This window comes from Bos indicus, chromosome 3 (genome assembly GCF_029378745.1).
Source record: "Bos indicus isolate NIAB-ARS_2022 breed Sahiwal x Tharparkar chromosome 3, NIAB-ARS_B.indTharparkar_mat_pri_1.0, whole genome shotgun sequence".
Taxonomy (NCBI): domain Eukaryota; kingdom Metazoa; phylum Chordata; class Mammalia; order Artiodactyla; family Bovidae; genus Bos; species Bos indicus.
This window is the reverse complement of record NC_091762.1, coordinates 12,180,789-12,200,921: the sequence shown is the minus strand read 5'-3', so window position 1 is coordinate 12,200,921 and position 20,133 is coordinate 12,180,789. Positions and strand designations below refer to the sequence as shown.

The 20,133-nt window shown below is 42.1% G+C and overlaps 1 long non-coding RNA gene across 2 annotated transcripts in view; it reads left to right on the top strand.

The window, feature by feature from the left end:
• LOC139181146 (uncharacterized) overlaps window positions 1–18,742 on the top strand; it is a 39,689-nt gene extending 20,947 nt beyond the window's left edge. The window contains exons 1-3 of one of the 2 annotated variants that reach the window (XR_011565242.1): window positions 16,451–16,547; window positions 17,330–17,439; window positions 18,443–18,742. This is a non-coding gene — a long non-coding RNA (uncharacterized lncRNA). Of the gene's footprint in view, window positions 1–16,450; window positions 16,548–17,329; window positions 17,440–18,442 lie in introns of those variants that run through there. The other variant, XR_011565240.1, reaches the window with a different exon arrangement.
• Window positions 18,743–20,133: the final 1,391 nt, after the last annotated feature.

Below are 20,133 nucleotides of genomic sequence, written 5' to 3'. Positions count from 1 at the left end.
AGAGGAGCCTGGTGGGCTACAGTCCATGGGGTTGCAAAGAGTTGGGAACGACTGAGCGACTTTCACTCACTTAACTTTGGGCTCTAGTGGTAAAGAACCCTCCTGCCAAAGCAGGAGATGTAAGAGATGGGAGTTTGAATCCCTGGGTCAGAAAGATCCCCCGGAGGAGGGCATGGCAACTCACTCCAGTATTGCCTGGAGAATCCCATGGACAGAAGAGTCTGACAAGCTACAGTCCATGGGGTCACAACTGAAGTGACTTAGCATGCACACATGCATGTGGTGAGTTTGAGACGAGCTTCAGTTGGCATGCTGTCCTTAGAGAATGTACTTGAGGAGAAATCCCATATATATGTAGGTGTGTGTGGGTGTATGTGCTCCCAGTGTGGCAGTGCTTCCTTCAGAGCTTTCATTTCATCCTGCACTAGAGTTCTCATTAGTGAAAAAGCCTATAAATGTACTGAGTTTGAGAAAATGTTTCACTACATCACACCCTCAGTGAGTACTGCAGAGACCTGCCTGTACTATAAAAACAGAAACAGTTTTCATTTGAGTCTCAGATCTCATTGTGTATCAGAGAACATCTCCCCGCACCCCTCCGCCCGCGCCCCCCCCCCCCCCCCCCCGCCCCCGCCGCCACCTTTCAGGGAGAAGACAACCTGGGAGAAATACTGAAAAAAGTACTGAAGAGAGAAAATACTTTCTTAGGCCATTGAGAAGGATAATTGCAAATTGTCTGCTGATGTCAGTTAGTTTACCAAAAAAAAAAAAAAACCAGGGTGGGGTCATTTTGAACCAGGACTCTAGGTTCTATTTGGGCTGAAGAAATTGGTCAGCTATGGAGATCCCTCAGTCAGTATCTCCTGTCCACATACCCTCACCACTGTTACTCAGCTTCCATTACTTGCCCCAACATCAGGCCTGTCACTTTTTCAGTTACACCCTCCTCTGTTTCTTTTGGCGATGCCCATAGCATGTGGGACCAGGGATCGATCCTCTGAAGTGGAAGCATGGAGTCTTAACCACTGGACCACCAGGAAAATCCCATGCTCTCCTTTCTGTGTTCTCATATCTGTGTGGACTATATTTGTGATTGCAGTACCATGACCTCCACTTGCTTCAACCTCTAGTTCTTTTACCCATCTCTTTATGCTCCAGTATTCTTGGGCTTCCTTTGTGGCTCAGCTGGTAAAGAATCTTCCTGCAATGTGGGAGACCTGGGTTCCATCCCTGGGTTGGGAAGAACCCCTGGGAAAGGGAAAGGATACCCACTCCAGTATTCTGACCTGGAGAATTCCATGGACTGTATAGTCCATGGGGTCGCAAAGAGTCGGACACGACTGAGAGACTTTAACTTTTGATCAGCTGGGCTTCTCTGGTGAGTCAGATGGTAGAGAATCCATCTGCAGTGCAGGAGACCTGGATTCCATCACTGGGTAGGGAGGATCCCTTGGAGAAGGGACTGGCTACCTGCTCCAGTATTCTTGCCTGGAGAATTCCATGGACAGAGGACCCTGGTGGGCTACAGTCCGTGCTATCACAAACAGTCGGACACAATTTAGCAACTAACACTTTTGATCAGCTTCTTTGTTCTCTTGTCTTGGATTCAGGAGCTAGAATTTAGATTCTTTATCACTATGTATAATGTTCCCCTCTATGCCTTTCATTTTCATTTAAAAATAAAAGGATTGGATTAAAGTTGAAGTCACCTCTCACTCTTTTGTAACTTGCTGACTCCCTCCTACTGGGAACTGCCTGAGGTTACATACTATCTTCCCAGGTGACTCATAAATCTAATTGAATAAAGGGTTCCTGGGAAAAGACACTCTACAGTAGAAGGGAAAGTAAGAACAATTTTACTACAAATGGGAGATGGTGCTTCTTGATTGTTGTTCAGTCTCTCAGTCATGTCTGACTTTTTGGGACCCCATGGACTGCAATATGGCAAGCTTCCCTGTCCTTCACCATCTCCCAGAGCTTGCTCAAACTTATGTACATTGAGTCGGTGATGCCATCTAACCATCTCATCCTGTGTTGCCCCCTTCTCCTGTCCTCAATCTTTCCTGGCATCAGGGTCTTTTTCCAGTGATTCAGGTCTTCACATCAAGTGGCCAAAGTATTGGAGTTTCAGCATCAGTCCTTCCAATGAATATTCAGGGTCGATTTCCTTTAGGATTGACTGGTTTGATCTCCTTGCTGTCCAAGGGACTCTCAAGACTCTTCTCCAGCACTACAGGTCAAAAGCATCAATTCTTTGGCACACAGCCTTCTTTATGGTCCAACTCTCATATCCATACATGACTACTGGAAAAACCATAGCCTTGACTAGATGGACCTTTGTTGACGAAGCACTGTCTCTACTTTTTAATATGCTGCCTAGGTTTGTCATAGCGTTTCTTCCAAAGAGCAAGCATCTTTTAATTTCATGGCTGTAGTCACCATCTGCAATGATTTTGGAGCCCAAGAAAAAAAATCTGTCATTGTTTCCATTGTTTCCCTATCTATTTTCGATGAAATGATGGGACCAGATGCCATGATCTTAGTTTTTTGAATGTTGAGTTTTAAGCCAGCTTTTTCACTCTCCTCTTGCACCTTCATTAAGAGGCTCTTTAGTTCTTCCTTGCTTTCTGCCATCTGCATAGCTGAGATAGCTGATATATCTGAGGTTACTGAAATTTATTCTGGAAATCTTGATTCTAGCTTGTGCTTCATCATTTTGCATGATGTACTCTACATATAAGTTAAATAATCACTAAACTTAAAATAATGAGGCTATGCTGGATCATGGAAAAAGCAAGAGGGTTCCAGAAAAACATATATTTATGCTTTATTGACTATGCCAAAGCCTTTGACTGTGTGGATCACAAGAAACTGTGGAAAATTCTGAAAGACATGGGAATACCAGACCACCTGACCTGCCTCTTGAGAAATCTGTATGCAGGTCAGGAAGCAACAGTTAGAACTGGACATGGAACAACAGACTGGTTCCAAATAGGAAAAGGAGTGCGTCAAGGCTGTATATTGTCACCCTGCTTATTTAACTTATATGCAGAGTACATCATGAGAAATGCTGGGCTGGAAGAAGCACAAGCTGGAATCAAGATTGCCAGGAGAAATATCAATAACCTCAGATATGCAGGTGATACCACTTATGGCAGAAAGTGAAGAGGAACTAAAAAGCCTCTTGATAAAAGTGAAAGTGGAGAGTGAAAAAAGTTGGCTTAATGCTCAACGTTCAGAAAACGAAGATCATGGCACCCGGTCCCATCACTTCATGGGAAATAGATGGGGAAACAGTGGAAATAGTGTCAGACTTTATTTTTCTGGGCTCCAAAATCACTGCAGATGGTGACTGCAGCCATGAAATTAAAAGACACTGACTCCTTGGAAGGAAAGTTATGACCAACCTAGATAGCATATTCAAAAGCAGAGACATTACTTTGCCAACAAAGGTCTATCTAGTCAAGGCTATGATTTTTCCTGAGGTCATGTATGGATGTGAGAGTTGGACTGTGAAGAAGGCTGAGCGCCGAAGAATTGATGCTTTTGAACTGTGGTGTTGGAGAAGACTCTTGAGAGTCCCTTGGACTGCAAGGAGATCCAACCAGTCCATTCTGAAGGAGATCAGTCTTGGGTGTTCTTTGGAAGGAATGATGCTAAAGCTGAAACTCCAGTACTTCGGCCACCTCATGCAAAGAGTTGACTCACTGGAAAAGACTCTGATGCTGGGAGGGATTGGGGGCAGGAGGAGAAGGGGACGACGGAGGATGAGATGGCTGGATGGCATCACTGAGTCGATGGACGTGAGTCTGAGTGAACTCCGGGAGTTGGTGCTGGACAGGGAGGCTTGGCATGCTACGATTCATGGGGTCACAAAAAGTCGGACACGACTGAGCGACTGAACTGAACTGAACTGATGCTGGATTATCCAGGTGGCCCAGTGTAATCACAGGAATGCTTAAGAGGAAGAGGAAGGCAGGAAACGGACAGGCGGCAGCACAAGGACACAGCCGCCACTGCAGGCTCCAGAGCTGGAAGGAGCGGCCGTGAGCCAAGGCACGAGACAGCCTCTAGATGCTGCAAAGGGAATCCACCCTCTAGCAGGAACACGACCCTGCTGACACCTTCCTGGAGTCTACCCAGTGAAACTCGTTTCAGACTTCTAACCTCTCAATCTATACGTTGATACAATGGGGTATTTTGAGCCACTCAATCTGTGCCTACCTTCAACACTGCCTGCCTCATTTTGTCTATTCCTGTAACTTATAGCCCCTTGAAAATCATGCACCCAACTCAAGCCTCATAGTTTGGTAGTGCATTAAAATAGACCTTCAACACCTTCACCTTTGTTGCTTTTCAGTCGCTCAGTGGTGTCCAGCTCTTTGCAACCTCTTGGACTGCAGCATGCCACACTTCCTGGTCCTTCACCGTCTCCTGGAGTTTGCTCAAACTCATGCCCATTGAGTTGGTGATACCATCCAACCATCTCATCCTCTGTCATCCCTTTCTACTCCTGCCTTCAATCTTTCCCAGCATCAGGGTCTTTTCTGATTAGTCGGCTGTTCACACCAGGTGACCAAAGGATCAGAGCTTCTGCTTCAGCATCAGTCCTTCCAATGAATATTCAGGGTTGATTTCCTTTAGGATGGACTGGTTTGATCTCCATGCTGTCCAAGGCACTCTCAAGAGTCTTCTCCAACACTACAGTTTGAAGGCCATCAATTCTACAGCCCTCAGCCTTTTTTATTGTCCCTCCCTCCTTGGGGACCCCCGGACTTCTTATCAACCTGCCTAGGAATTGACTGTCTCAATACCAAGTGAAACTGGTAGAACAGGGTTGCCCGAATTGTGAGACCGTACTACGAGTAAGCAAATCTGAGTAAGCTGAGAACAATGGCCTTGAAGCAGGATTCTTGCCTATAGTTAGGTTTTCTGTGCCCATCATTGCATGGTTTATGGGAGGGCCAACCAAGCCAAAAAATCAGGCCCATAATAGACAACAGCAGTCAAAGAAGGAAGAAATGCATTATTACATCAGGTCTGAGGGGGAAGTGAGGATTCACACAGTGCAATTAATCGCAAATTTACAAGTTAGAATGTGTCCAGAACAGCACTGTCTAATGAAAATGAAGAGGAAGCCACACATGGAATTGAACAGTTTCTAATAGTCATGTTTAAAAGGTAAAAAGAACCAGATACAATTAATTTTAACATATTTAACTCAATGTATCCAAAATATGAAACTTTCATTGTGCAATCAATATTTTAAAAATTGGAGGGAGATTTTTATCTTATTTTGTATATTTAAAATTTTGAAGTCTCATATGTATTTTATACTTACAACACATCTCAGTTCAACTGGTCATATTTCACATCCCAGTAGTCACCTGGAGATAATCTACCATATTGAATAGTGCAGATTTAGAGAAAGTTGGAGTTTTGCAGTGGGAAAAGGGGCAGTGTAAGTGGTTCAGGACTTTTCCTATAAAGGTCCATATAGTCAAAGCTAGGCTTTTTCAGTAGTCATGTACAGATGTGAGAGCTAGACAATAAAAAAGGCTGAGGGCTGTAGAATTGATGCCTTTGAACTGTGGTATTGGAGAAGACTCTTGAGAGTCCCTTGGACAGCATGGAGATCAAACCAGTCCATTCTAAAGGAAATCAACCCTGAATATTCACTGGAAGGATTGATGCTGAAGCAGAAGCTCTGATCCTTTGGTCACCTGGTGTGAACAGCCGACTAATCAGAAAAGACCCTGATGCTGGGAAAGATTGAAGGCAGGAGTAGAAAGGGATGACAGAGGATGAGATGGTTGGATGGTATCACCAACTCAATGGGCATGAGTTTGAGCAAACTCCAGGAGACGGTGAAGGACCAGGAAGTGTGGCATGCTGCAGTCCAAGAGGTTGCAAAGAGCTGGACACCACTGAGCGACTGAAAAGCAACAAAGGTGAAGGTGTTGAAGGTCTATTTTAATGCACTACCAAACTATGAGGCTTGAGTTGGGTGCATGATTTTCAAGGGGCTATAAGTTACAGGAATAGACAAAATGAGGCAGGCAGTGTTGAAGGTAGGCACAGATTGAGTGGCTCAAAATACCCCATTGTATCAACGTATAGATTGAGAGGTTAGAAGTCTGAAACGAGTTTCACTGGGTAGACTCCAGGAAGGTGTCAGCAGGGTCGTGTTCCTGCTAGAGGGTGGATTCCCTTTGCAGCATCTAGAGGCCGTCTCGTGCCTTGGCTCACGGCCTCTCCTTCCAGCTCTGGAGCCTGCAGTGGCGGCTGTGTCCTTGTGCTGCCGCCTGTCCGTTTCCTGCCTTCCTCTTCCTCTTAAGCATTCCTGTTATTACACTGGGCCACCTGGATAATCCAGCATAGCCTCATTATTTTAAGCTTAGTGATTATTTAACTTATATGTAGAGTACATCATGCAAAATGATGAAGCACTAGCTGGAATCAAGATTGCCAGAAGAAATTTCAATAACCTCAGATATATCAGCTATCTCAGCTATGCAGATGGCAGAAAACGAAGAGGAACTAGAGACCCTCTTGAAGAAGGTGCAAGATGAGAGGGAAAAAGCTGGCTTAAAACTCAACATTCAAAAAAGTAAGATCATGGCACTTGGTTCCATCACTTCATCAAAACTAGATGGGGAAACAATGGAAACAGTGACAGATTTTTTTTTTCTTGGACTCCAAAGTCACTGCAGATGGTGACTGCAGCTATGAAATTAAAAGATGATTGCTCCTTGGAATGAAAGCTATGACAAGTCTAGACAGCATATTAAAAAGCAGAGACATTACTTTGCCAACAAAGGTCCATCTAGTCAAAGCTATGGTTTTTCCAGTAGTCATGTATGGATATGAGAACTGGACCACAAAGAAGGCTGCGTGCCAAAGAATTGATGCTTTTGACCTGTAGTGCTGGAGAAGAGACTTGAGAGTCCCTTGGAAAGTGAGAGAGTCAATTCCTAGGCAGATTGATAAGAAATTCAGGGTACCCAGGGCGGATAAAGGGGTCTGGGGCTCTCGAAGTGGAGATTGAGGGTCTGGAATTCTCAAGGAGGAGAAAAGGACAAAGGTTTTTTTTTTTTTTTCCCTCTGCATTTCTTAGTCTCAGTCAATTACACAACTCAGTTTAAGTTCTGTACTAAGGATTATATACAACAACAATGTATCCAGCTGGAGGATAGTTTCTCCTGAAAACCTTCTGACTAATCCTGATATCTTAGAATGTATATTATGGGAGTGGCTCTGGAGGATTTTTTTATTGTTAAATTCTAATCTTGTTATCCTAAAATGTAAATTGTGGAAGTAGGTCTGGTAAAATTTTCAGAAACGAGACATTTTTTTGATTCATTGTAATCACTAATTAAAAGGTATATATATAGGTCTTTAGTTTCTTTAGGTAGATATATTCCTAAGTATTTTATTCTTTCCGTTGCAATGGTGAATGGAATTGTTTCCTTAATTTCTCTTTCAGTTTTCTCATTATTAGTGTATAGGAATGCAAGGGATTTCTGTGTGTTGATTTTATATCCTGCAACTTTACTATAATCATTGATTAGTTCTAGTAATTTTCTGGTGGAGTCTTTAGGGTTTTCTATGTAAAGGACCTAATGCATATATATGGAATTTAGAAAGATGGTAACAATAACCCTGTGTACGAGACAGCAAAAGAGACACTGATGTATAGATCAGTCTTATGGACTCTGTGGGAGAGGGAGAGGGTGGGGAGATTTGGGAGAATAGCATTGAAACATGTATAATATCATGTATGAAATGAGTCGCCAGTCCAGGTTCGATGCACGGTACTGGATGCTTGGGGCTGGTGCACTGGGACGACCCAGAGGGAGGGTAGGGGAGGGAGGAGGGAGGAGGGTTCAGGATGGGGAACGTGGGTATACCTGTGGCAGATTCATTTCGATATTTGGCAAAATTAATACAATATTGTAAAGCTAAAAAAAAAAAAAAAGGTATATAACTCCGTTGCTAACACTAGCAAGGGGGTACTCTTTCTGCCCCCTTCTGATGTCTATGTCAGAAGCTTTCTCTGTCCCTTTTATACTTTAACAAAACTCTATTGCACAAAAGCTCTGAGTGATCAAGCCTTATCTCTGACCACGGATTGAATTCTTCTCTTCTGGAGGCCAAGAATCCCGGCATCTTTTTATGGGTCAGCAGCAACCTTTCAAAAGCACAGTGATCAAACCAGTCAATCCTAAAGGAAATCAACCCTCAATGTTCATTGGAAGGACTGATGCTGAAGCTGAAGCTCCGATAATTTGGCCACTTGATGTGAAGAGCTGACTCACTGGAAAAAGACCCTGATGCTGGGAAAGATTGAAGGCAAGAGGAGAAAGGAGCAGCAGAGGATAAGATGATTAGATAGCATCATTAACTCAATGGATACGAGTTTGAGCAAGCTTTGGGAGATGGTGAAGGACAGGGAGGCCTGCCATTTGCAGTCCATGGGGTCCCAAAGAGTCAGACATGACTGAGAGACTGAACAACAACAATTCAAGAAGCACCATCTCACCATCTCCCATTTGTAGTAAAATTGATCTTGCTTTCCCTTCTACTGTAGAGTGTCTTTTCCCAGGAACCCTTTATTCAATTAGATTTATGAGTCACCTGGGAAGATAGTGTGTAACCTCAGGGAATTCTCAGTAGGAAGGAGTCAGCAAGGCTTAACCCCAGTTACAAAAGAGTGGGAGGTGACTTCAACTTTAACTAATCCAATGCTTTCATTTTCAAGTGAAAATGAAATGTATAGAGAGGAGCATTATACATAGTGATAAAGAATCTAAATTCTAGCTCATGAATCCAAGACAAGAGAACGAAGAAGCTGATCAAACATGTTAGTCACTTAGTTGTGTCCGATTGTCACCCCATAGACTGTAGCCCACCAGGCTCTTCTGTCCATGGAATTCTCCAGGCAAGAATACTGCAGTGGGTAGCCATTCCCTTCTCCAAGGGATTCTCCCTACCCAGGGGTGGAATCCAGGTCTCCTGCATTGCAGATAGATTCTTTACCATCTGATTCACCAGGGAAGCCCATCTGATCAAAAGAGTTTGGTGAAAGAACTGGAGGTTTAAGCAAGTGGCAGTCATGGTACTACAGTCACAAATATAGTCCATGCAGGTATGAGAACAAGTAAAGGAGAGCGTGGGACTTTCCTGGTGGTCTGGTGGTTAAGGCTCCATGCTTCCACTGTAGAGGATTGATCCCTCGTCCCACAAGCTATGGGCATGGCCAAAAGAAAGACAAGAAGGAAAGGAGAGTGTAACTCTGAAAAAGTGACAAGGCTGATGTTTTGGCCAAGTAGTGGAAGCTGAGTGAGTAACAGTGGTAAGGGTGTGTGGGGAGGAGGTACTGACAGAAGGATTTCCATGGTTGACCAATTTCTATAGCTCAAACAGAACCAACACGTAGAGTCCTGGGTCAAACTGCCCCCTACTCCTTTTTTTTTTTTTTGGTAAACTAGCTGACATCAGCAGAGAATTTGCAATTATCCTTCTCAGTGGCCTAAGAAAGTGTTTTCTCTCTTCAGTACCTTTTTTTTTAGTGTTTCTGCCAGGTTGCCTTCTCCCTGAAACATTGCCAAAAAAAAAAAAAAAAAAAAGTTGTTCTCTGATACACAATGAGATCTGAGATTCAGAAGAAAACTGTCTCTGTTTTTACAGTACAGGTCTCTCCTACTTACCAAGGTGGAATGTGGTGACACTTTTTCTCAAACTCAGTACATTTATAGGCTTTTTCACTAATGAGAATTCTAGTGCTGGATGAAATGAAAGCTCTGAAGGAAGCATTGCCATACTGGGTGTATGCTTGCATGCACACACACACACATACACACACTTGGATTTCTCTTCCAGTACATTCTCAAAGGACAGCATGCCAAATGAAGTTCTTCCCAAGCTCACCTCATGTATGCGTGCAGCCTGCATTGCTTCAATCGTGTCCGACTCTTTGTGACTCCGGGGACTGTAGCCTGTCAGGCTGCTCCGTCCATGGAATTCTCCAGGCAAGAATACTGGAGTGGGTTGCCATGCCCTCCTCCAGCGAATCTTTCTGATCCAGGAATGGAACCTACATCTCCTACATCTCCAGCTTTGGCAGGAGGGTTCTTTACCACTAGCCCCACCTGGGATGCCCAAACTCACTGCACATTCACACCCATCCCTCTGAGAATGTTTCTTCTGGACAAGGACATCTTAGGGGAAATTACTGACACTTTTTTCTTGTTGAGAAGCCTTCTTTATTGTCCACTATCTTCCTGTTGTTGAATTTTTTACAGTTTGGATGTTGTGCAGCATTTATTGATCTTTTTTGTACTATTTCAGTATGCTTTGGAACTAGACCTGAGAAAAAAATTAAAGAAAAACATGTCTCAAATATTGGTTATTCGGAAAATCCAGCTTTTCTCTTCTGAAGCATTCAGAACAAAGGAAGAAAACCACAATGATGTCTGGTTAACTTTCAATTATCCTGTTCACTTTCCACTGTTAATCTTCAGCTCTCATTAACCATTTTGGGCTTCCCTGCTGGCTCAGAGGTTAAAGCCTCTGCCTGCAATGTGGGAGACCCGGGTTTGATCCCTGGGTTGGGAAGATCCCCCGGAGAAGGAAACAGCAACCCAGTCCAGTATTCTTACCTGGAGAATCCCATGGAGAGAGGAGCCTGGTAGGCTACAGTCCATAGGGTCGCAAAGAGTCGAACAGTACTGAGCAACTTCACTTTCTTTTTAAGAGAAGCACAATAAAGCAAAAATCATGCTTTGAAGGATATAATAAGCAGATCTAGATGTTCTACAGCCATAAGTTTTCTAAAGGCTTGGCTGAAATGAGACTTTAATATGAGATGTTATTAACTCATTCTCTAAAGTAGATCTACCACAGCATCCATCAGATGACACCTTTTAGACTTTTGAGGGTTTCCCAGGTGGCACTAGTGGTAAAGAATCCACTTGCCAATGCAGGAGACATAAGAAGCTTTAGGTTAGATCCCTGGGTCGGGAAGATCCCCTGGAGAGGGTATGGCAGCCCACACCAGTACTCTTGCCTGGATAGAGGAGCCTGAACTGAACTAAACTGATTAGAAACTTTAATTTTATCTGCAACTTTAATTCCTCTTTGCCATGTAACCTAACATAATCACACATTCTTGGGATTAGGATATAGATATCTTCCAAGAACCATTGGCTAGGTCTGGAAACTATACCTAAATCCCTCAGATTTATGTAAGCACTTACCCTCATGATCATGCATTTCTTGTATTCAATAAGACATTATATTACAATGCATCTGTGTGGTTTTTCTCTCATATTGATCAAATACATGATGTCTTTCCAATACCCCCAGCTCTGTTACCAGCAAGGTGGCCCATAATTCAGTTCAGTTCTGATACTGATTACCTGGAGTTAGAGTCAGAGGGAATCACAGGTGGCTCAGTGGTAAATAAACTACTTGCCAATGCAGGTAATATGGATTCAATCCCTGGGTCAGGAAGATCCCTTGGTGAAGGAAATGGCAATATTCTTACCTGGAAATCCCATGGACAGACGAGCCTGGCAGGCTACAGTTCATGGGGCTGCAAAGAATTGGACACAACTAAGTGTGCACGCATGTGAAAGAGTAGACTGCCAGATATTTCTCTGGTGAAATGGGTTTATTTGAGATCAGCAGAGAATTTCAGTTTGGAGTCTGTAATTCATGAGCAGGTAGGGAAAGAAAATACTTTTATAGAGGGAACAGAAAGTTGGGAGAGTCAAAGTAAACAAAGAGTCAATGGCTTTTCATTGGCTGAGTCCTTGACAGGAAAGAAGAGGCATCTTTCCTCTTCCTGCTGGACTCTTGTTATCATTGTGGGGCTTGAGAGCTTCCCCTTCTGGTTTCCTGACTATATTTAATTGAAGCATCTGTTTGTTAATTTTTCATACTTAATTAAAGTTGTGAACCTAAATAAAGATGGGAGGTAATAATCAAGCAGAGAACATTTATTTGGGAACAAAGAATTGCAATTCAGAACACATAGATTCAGATAGCAACCCAACCAGTGTCCTGCTAAGGAATAAAAGCCAGAGGTTTTTGAAGGCAGAGAAGGACAGTTTGCCTTACAAGAGGTGGAGGCAAAAGTTAGTCTTCTCTAAACTTGATTGATTGCCAAGATTATCACTCAGATCAGATCAGATCAGTCGCTCAGTCGTGTCCAATTCTTTGTGACCCCATGAATCGCAGCACACCAGGCCTCCCTGTCCATCACCATCTCCCGGAGTTCACTTAGACTCACGTCTATCGAGTCAGTGATGCCATCCAGCCATCTCATCCTTTGTTGTCCCCTTCTCTTCTTCCCCCCAATCCCTCCCAGCATCAGAGTCTTTTCCAATGAGGCAACTCTTCGCATGAGGTGGCCAAAGACTGGAGTTTCAGCTTTAGCATCATTCCTTCCAAAGAAATCCCAGGGCTGATCTCCTTCAGAATGGACTGGTTGGATCTCCTTGCAGTCCAAGGGACTCTCAAGAGTCTTCTCCAACACCACAGTTCAAAAGCATCAATTCTTCGGCGCTCAGCCTTCTTCACAGTCCAACTCTCACAACCATACATGACCACTGGAAAAACCATAGCCTTGACTAGATGAACCTTTGTTTGCAAAGTAATGTCTCTGCTTTTGAATATGCTATCTAGGTTGGTCATAACTTTCCTTCCAAGGAGTCAGTGTCTTTTGATTTGATGGCTGCAATCACCATCTGCAGTGATTTTGGAGCCCAGAAAAATAAAGTCTGTCACTGTTTCCACTGTTTCCCCATCTATTTCCCATGAAGTGATGAGACCGGGTGCCATGATCTTCGTTTTCTGAATGTTGAGCATTAAGCCAACTTTTTCACTCTCCACTTTCACTTTTATCAAGAGGCTTTTGAGTTCCTCTTCACTTTCTGCCCTAAGGGTGGTGTCATCTGCATATCTGAGGTTATTGATATTTCTCCTGGAAATCTTGATTCCAGCTTGTGTTTCTTCGAGCCCAGCGTTTCTCATGATGTACTCTGCATATAAGTTAAATAAGCAGGGTGACAATATACAGCCTTGACATATTCCTTTTCCTATTTGGAACCAGTCTGTTGCTCCATGTCCAGTTCTAACTGTTGCTTCCTGACCTGCATACAAATTTCTCAAAAGGCAGATCAGGTGGTCTGGTATTCCCATCTCTTTCAGAATTTTCCACAGTTTATTGTGATCCACACAGTCAAAGGCTTTGGCATAGTCAATAAAGCAGAAATAGATGTTTTTTTGGAACTCTCTTGCTTTTTCCATGATCCAGGCGGTTGCTGGCAATTTGATCTTTGGTTCCTCTGCCTTTTCTAAAACCAGCTTGAACATCAGGAAGTTCACGGTTCACATATTGCTGAAGCCTGGCTCGGAGAATTTTGAGCATTACTTTACTAGCGTGTGAGATGAGTGCAATTGTGTGGTAGGTTGAGCATTCTTTGGCATTGCCTTTCTTTGGGATTGGAATGACAACTGACCTTTTGCAGTCCTGTGGCCACTGCTGAGTTTTCCAAATTTGCTGGCATATTGAGTGCAGCACTTTCACAGCATCATCTTTCAGGATTTGGAATAGCTCAACTGGAATTCGATCACCTCCGCTAGCTTTGTTCGTAGTGATGTTTTCTAAGGCCCACCTGACTTCACATTCCAGGATGTCTGGCTCTAGGTGAGTGATCACACCATCGTGATTATCTGGGTCATGAAGATCTTTTTTGTACAGTTCTTCTGTGTATTCTTGTCATCTCTTCTTAATATCTTCTGCTTCTGTTAGGTCCATACATTTCTGTCCTTTATTGAGCCCATCTTTGCATGAAATGTTCCTTTGGTATCTCTGATTTTCTTGAAGAGATCCCTAGTCTTTCCCATTCTATTGTTTTCCTCTATTTCTTTGCATTGATCACTGAGGAAGGCTTTCTTATTTCTTCTTGCTATTCTTTGGAACTCTGCATTCAGATGTTTATATCTTTCCTTTTCTCTTTTGCTTTTCACTTCTCTTCTTTTCACAGCTATTTGTAAGGCCTCTCCAGACAGCCATTTTGCTTTTTTTGCATTTCTTTTCCATGGGGATGGTCTTGATCCCTGTCTCCTGTACAATGTTACGAACCTCATTCCATAGTTCATCAGGCACTCTGTCTATCAGATCTAGTCCTTTAAATCTATTTCTCACTTCCACTGTATAATCATAAGGGATTTGATTTAGGTCATACCTGAATGGTCTAGTGGTTTTCCCTACTTTCTTCAATTTAAGTCTCAATTTGGCAATAAGGAGTTCATGGTCTGAGCCACAGTCAGCTCCTGGTCTTGTTTTTGCTGACTGTATAGAGGTTCTCCATCTTTGGCTGCAAAGAATGTAATCAATCTGATTTTGGTGTTGACCATCTGGTGATGTCCATGTATAGCGTCTTCTCTTGTGTTGTTGGAAGAGGGTGTTTGTTATGACCAGTGCATTTTCTTGGCAAAACTTTATTAGTCTTTGCCCTGCTTCATTCCGTATTCCAAGGCCAAATTTGCCTGTTACTCCAGGTGTTTCTTGACTTCCTACTTTTGCATTCCAGTCCCCCATAATGAAAAGGACATCTTTCTTGGGTGTTAGTTCTAAAAAGTCTTGTAGGTCTTCATAGAACCGTTCAACTTCAGCTTCTTCAGTGTTACTGGTTGGGGTATAGACTTGGATTAGTGTGATATTGAATGGTTTGCCTTGGAAAGGAACAGAGATCATTCTGTCGTTTTTGAGATTGCATCTAAGTACTGCATTTCGGACTCTTTTGTTGACCATGATGGCCACTCCATTTCTTCTGAGGGGTTCCTGCCCGCAGTAGTAGATATAATGGTCATCTGAGTTAAATTCACCCATTCCAGTCGATTTCAGTTCGCTGATTCCTAGAATGTTGACATTCACTCTTGCCATCTCTTGTTTGACCACTTGCAATTTGCCTTGATTCATGGACCTGACATTCCAGGTTCCTATGCAATATTGCTCTTTACATCATCGGACCTTGCTTCTATCACCAGTCACATCCATAGCTGGGTATTCTTTTTGCTTTGGCTCCATCCCTTCATTCTTTCTAGAGTTATTTCTCCACTGATCTCCAGTAGCATATTGGGCACCTATTTGTATGACAAGTTGCAGGTGTTCTTGCAGAGTCCTTGGAATATTTGTGGTTTGGCTCAGTTCAAAAGTTTATAGTTCCTCCTACCTGCTGAGAATGTGCATTACGTTCACCACCTTAATGACCTCCTGGCTACACTTTAAAGTCCCTTGACACAAGTGGCTCTATCTTATTTCACAATCCACAAAGTGAAAGCCTTTATTTTCAACCTTCAACTATTATTTATGACTGATCAAGGGAAAAAATCTAACATTTCATTCAATAATTTTATTCAACAAATATGTTATTGACTGCTTGAGACATTCTTTGTAATGTTCGGGATGCTAGGTGAACAAGAGGGAATTTAGCACATTTCATGACCTCACGTTGCTTGCTTACATTTTTAAGTTGAGTGGCAGACAATGAAGAGCTGAATAACTAAATATATAACATGGCATCAGGTAATTATACATATTATGAAGAAAAGTAAAGCAGTGTAGGGAGAAAAACCTACAGGGAGAAGGAGTGGCAGGAAGGAGATGGAGCTTCATGTAATGTGATGTTAATAATGCTATCTGGGTTGTTAAAGAAACAGCAGACCTCAAATGACCTCTCGTGACAGCAAACCAAGACTTAATTGCAGCTTCAACCTCTACCAGGAATGCTACTTTTAAATACAATCTGAAATTTCCTGATCAGTACTAGTATGAATAAAGACTAGCCAAGAATGTTGCTTACCACCAATTCTATATGGATTTAGTTGTAACCCTGTTAAGTCACTGACCAACAGTGCAGTGATTTAATTTCCTCTCAAAGGAAATTAATTTCCTTTGAGAGGAAATTAAGACAATAACAGGATGAGGTCCTCTGTGTTTTGGACAAGCAGCCTCCTTAGATAGATGTATATTGCAGAAAGAATTTTAATGAACCCAGATTCTTGCACTTACCAGTATGATGAAATAAAATCTGTGTTTTAAGACAGGGCAAGAAAATTCAAACATAAAATTCTCTCTCTGTGTGTTTGTGTCTTCTCCCTTCCTCTCTAAAGTGCACTGAGCATCTGCCTTACATGTTAATCAGAGCTCTTCCAAGATGAGAGTGCCTGCTCAACAGCAAAGATCATTTTTCCCCTCTCTGATGCTAGCGATGTAAGCACTTAAAAGAATAACATTATTTCCCAACTCTGTAGGGGGTTGAAGTGACTTACTGCTTGCTCTGTATGCACTTACCTGGACTGTATATATTATGTAAAATATCTGAATGTCATTTTGGTGCACAAAAATGTATATGACCATGCCTTTGACTTCTAACGGGTGAAACAGTTCCTCAGAACTTCTGAGCATCTGTCTTCCAGGCTATGATCCTCAGTTTGGCTCGAATAAGATTCCCTCTTTTCTTCTGAACCTGATGGTAAATTGAATTTTCATTGACACATACATAGAAAAATTATTAGAATTGTTAACTTTGGATAGCTTGTCTTTGTGCCTAGATTTTGTCTGTTACCAAGATGCCTGACACATATTCCCTAGTCAAAAATCATGTGTGTGTGTGTGTGCGCGCGTGTGCACTAAGTTGTGTCCCACTCTTTTGTAACCCTATGGACTGTAGCCCATCAGACTCCTCTGTCCATGGGATTTCCCAGGCAAGAATACTGGAGTGAGTTGCCATGTCCACTTCCGGGGTCTTCCTAACCCGGAAATCTAACTCATGTCTCCTCCATTGGCAGGCAGATTCTTTACCACTTGAGGCACCTGGGAAGCCTAGTCAAAAATCGTATATACATGTATATACTGTCTCCTCTCCTACCTTTTGGGAGCAATTTCTTCAGAGCCACTGAGATACTGTCTCCCTAGCTTTTGGTTATCATCCTCAGTAAGATCTTGAATAAAACTGAAACTCACAACTCTCATGTTGTGCATTTTTCTGTAAGCCAACATGAAGTAATCTGCATAAAAAAACTACTGACTTTCCCTCCCTGCAAAAGAGAATGACCTGATCTGAGCAGTTTTTTTTTTTTTTTTTGCCAATAATTTCCTTATCCTCTCTTTTTTCTGTCTGTAGAAACCTTCCATTTTGTACAACTCCTTGGAGTACCTTTCTGTTTTCTAGATGGGATGCTGCATGATTCATGAACCATTGAATAAAGTCGATTAAATTTCATTTTTACTCTACTGCATTCTGTTTTCTAACAGGGGGATGAGGATTCCAGGCAGTGAGAAACACTGTGCAAAACATCCTGAAGTGAGAATTTGATTGGTGGTTTTGTGGAACAATGAAGAGGCCCAAGTGTGACTGTTGCCAAGTGAGTGAGGAGAAAAGAGGCAGGAAGTTGAGCAAGGGTGGTCCAGTGGCTAAGACTTTGTGCTTCCAATGTAGGGGGCCCAGGTTTGATCCCTATTCAGGGAATTGATCTCACATGCTACAACTAGGATCTGATGCAGCCAAACAAGTTAAAAAAAAAAATTTTTTTTTAACCCAATGCACAAACTAAGGGGGGGGGGGAAGAGAAGAATTTGAGCCAGAGAAATATGACAGGGGATCAGATCCTTCAGGCCCTTGTAGGGTTCAGGCTCTGGATTCTACTCTGAGTGAAATCAGAGCCATTGGACAGTTCTGAGCAGATAAGCACTGTGACTTAACATTCTTTAAAAGGCCCTTTCTGGCTAAATTAAGAAGTATAGGTTGCAAAATTGAGGCAGAGAGAGACCAGTGAAGAGACTACTGCAACAGTCCCAATGTAAAAAAGAAATGTGATATGGAGCAGTTGTAGTGGTGGTGATGAGAAGTGGTAGGATGCTGGATATATATTTAAAGGTTAAATTGATGGATTTCCTGATGGGCTGGAAAAAAGAAAGATGTCAAATGGTGATTCCAAAGTTTTTTTTTTTTTTTTTTTAATAAGAACCAATGTGACATTGATTAAGATGAGAAAACTGGCATAGGATGAGTCTGAGGAGGGGCAAAAAGCAGGAACTTGGCTTGTGGGCATGTTAGGTATTTTTGTCTAGCTGATGATAATGAACCAAATACATGCAACATTTTGGTCAAACCAAAGAAACTTCACAACTCTGTGAGGAGATATTAATTGTCCCCACTTTTTAGATGAGGAAATTGGGATTCAAGGAAGTGAAGAACCTTGTCTAAGTTGACACAGCCGGAACAAGTTAGACTTGTTGAGACTGTAACTGAGCAGGACCCTATGGGGCCTTCCCAGGACAGGCCTTCCCCCACAGCCTCTGCTTTAGCTCTTCTCTGAAGTACCTAGATAACTTTATTTGATGCACATTTCTTGAATTGTTTTACAGATGTGACTCCCATACCCCAACAAATGGAAGATGTTAACCACTTGATGACCAGGAGCACACAGGCCCAGGCCTCCTAGTACTTCAGACTGATAATGTTAGCCCCTGTGACACCATCCTGTTACCTCACCTTCAGCCAGTCAGAGAATTGTGGTTGAGCTGATCACATACCCTGCAACCTCCCTCCGTCACCTGGGTTTTAAATATGCTTTACCAAAATGCTTAGGGGAGCTTGTGGCTTTTTAGTGGTTGAGCCACCCGTCTCCTTGCACGGGCCTGAAATAAACCTTTCTCTTCTCTAAACTCCAAAGTTTAGGTTTTTTTGGACTCACTGTACATTGGGCACATGAACTTGTGCTAATAAGACAAGGGTTTCCAGTGTGGTCTTCTAGGTTCTCTTAAGCATCATGGTTGCCTCAGCTCCTCACAGTTTGTAGCACAATAAAGCTAAACAACCAGACAACGGACACACTGCTAAGTCCTCCTGTGGCTCATGACCTGAATTAGACAATAACTTTTTTTACCTTGTCATAGCTTCTTATAGACTGTGTTTCTTCTGAATCTACTGCAGCTTTGTGGTTGGTAGCCAGGAATTTTAAAACACGGGCTTAATGCTCTTTTTAACATGGAATATGTGTCTCCATTTTTACAATTTACATGTATAATGCAAATCTGGTTTTTAATATTTATATGTAGCTTTGAAAAAAGCAAAAAGATGATTTTTTTCTATGTATTTTGCCCATATATCAATTTTGTTAATTTGTGCTTTGAATGGGAGTGTTGACTTCCTTTGTTATGATCATTTTAACTTCTCATAAGTTTAACCAGACATTGGAAAGCTTAAAATATCAGGTAGTTACCAAACAATTATATTAGGTGATAATTCTCCACTTTTCCTATAGTGAATAAACCACTAAGTTCTTTTATACTTTCTTTTCCTCTAAATATGAATGTTTGCTTCCAGACCATTAGCAACTTGTTAGAGAAACTATAAAGCAGCATAACCTAAAGTGAAAATGAAACCTTGCAATTCAAGATCAATCTCAAATTCATAACAGCAACATGAGACAGTGTGAAACTAGCATTCGATATTCTTTAAGTCATTTTTTTACTAAATTTTCTGGGGATATACCTTTTGGTCAATGAGGTGCACTTGTTTTTAAATACCAACTAGTAATTCCATTCAATTAATTTTCTTGTTTGGCCACGTCATGTGGCATGTGGGATCTTAGTTCCCTAACTAAGGTTTATAACACATGTCCCCCTACAGAGGAAGCACAGAATTACAACCACTGGACCCCTAGGGAAGTCCTTCATCTAATTTTTCAAATCAAAATTCCAGATGCTGTTTTGAATGCTGGGATATAGAGCAGTGAAAAAAAAATGGATAAAAAACATAACACCTTCATGGAGCTTAATTTCTAATTAGGAGAGATGTGTTCAGTGAAAACAATTATAGTGTTAAGAGTAGGCAAGGCTATCCAGGTTAGATGAGGGCTTGTCTGACTGTTGTTGGGATTCTATGGTGGAGAGTTAAAAAAAAATGGGGAGGAACAGGAGGGAGTTAAAATGAGAGTTCTGAGGGTGAGTTAGGATGTCAAGGTGGAGGGGAGTCAGTATCTACGGGTGGAGAAGAACTTCACTTAAGAGCCTTGTTTGGTGGGAAATGGAACTAAGGGTCTACTAGGTGATCA